The sequence below is a fragment of the Nannospalax galili genome, unplaced genomic scaffold (assembly GCF_000622305.1).
Source record: "Nannospalax galili isolate Female #2095 unplaced genomic scaffold, S.galili_v1.0 scaffold1343, whole genome shotgun sequence".
Classification (NCBI taxonomy): domain Eukaryota; kingdom Metazoa; phylum Chordata; class Mammalia; order Rodentia; family Spalacidae; genus Nannospalax; species Nannospalax galili.
The window spans coordinates 386,956-388,001 of NW_008350246.1; positions in this window are offsets into that span (position 1 = coordinate 386,956).

The following is a 1,046-nucleotide window of genomic DNA, read 5'->3' on the forward strand; positions in this document are numbered from 1 at the left end:
CATGGGGAAACTGCTACCCTAAACAGCAGGGGTCCCCAACATCTCCCTCTGTTTAATTTAAATATGGAGAAGTGCCATCACCAGCCCTAAGGGCCAACTCATCTGTCTCAGGAGAATCCAAAGTCTGATAATTGACCGTGACCTGTTTTGTAGCAATTTTCAGCAATGACAGTAACTGTCAGCAAAGAAATCTTAAAAACAGTGAGCAAGTATCAAAACAATACACAGTATTATCAGAGGTCAACAAGGGATAGGAGCCATGCAAAACAAGTGATTGCTAAGTCAACCTAATTGTCTGGTGGGCTGAAATCTTGAAAATGGGTTACAAAGTTTTTTGCGAGTGTTAACATTGGTTTCAACAACATTCAATTCATTCACAAAGAAACAGCATCTTTTCCCAATATCATACACCCTCCCCATGTTTATTAAGTCCAATGTTCTTTTGTTGTGAAGCACAGCCTTGGCAAGAGAGTTCATGTGCTGTCGGAGAGATTCCAGGCTTCATTCGCAGATGTCGTTGTTTTAGTCCAGCTTGTCTCAGCCAGAGCAGAATCAGGTGTAGCTTGGACGGGGATTTCCCGCCAGGTGCTGGGCTTGTAGCTGCTGTCGCCATAGCAACGCCTCCAGCATTCAGGGAGAGTGTAAGTTCGATCTCTACCAGCAGGGGGAAGAAGATCTTTCTCTGCTGCAGCTCCTGGGATGCAAACGTTACTGGTACACAAAAGGTGGAAAAAGAAATCAACACAGTTTTGGGTCTTTCCTTGTACTATATGAAGAGAAGAGGGGTGACGTATGCTGTACTGGAGAGAGTAATGTTAGTGAGGCATTTGTAATGAGTAGGCTTGCTGCTGAAAATGCAAGTTAAATAATTAGCCAGTTTGAATCAGTAGATATCCACTAGATGAGAGTCAGTGAAATCTCTTTCTGTTAAAAAAGGCAGTTAAACATTGGGGTAGGTGGTGAAGGGAAGAAAGCAAGACTTGTTCCAGGACGTAGTTGATCTTATCTGGTCCTCTGTTTGTCTTTCCTGTAGAATAATATTATGA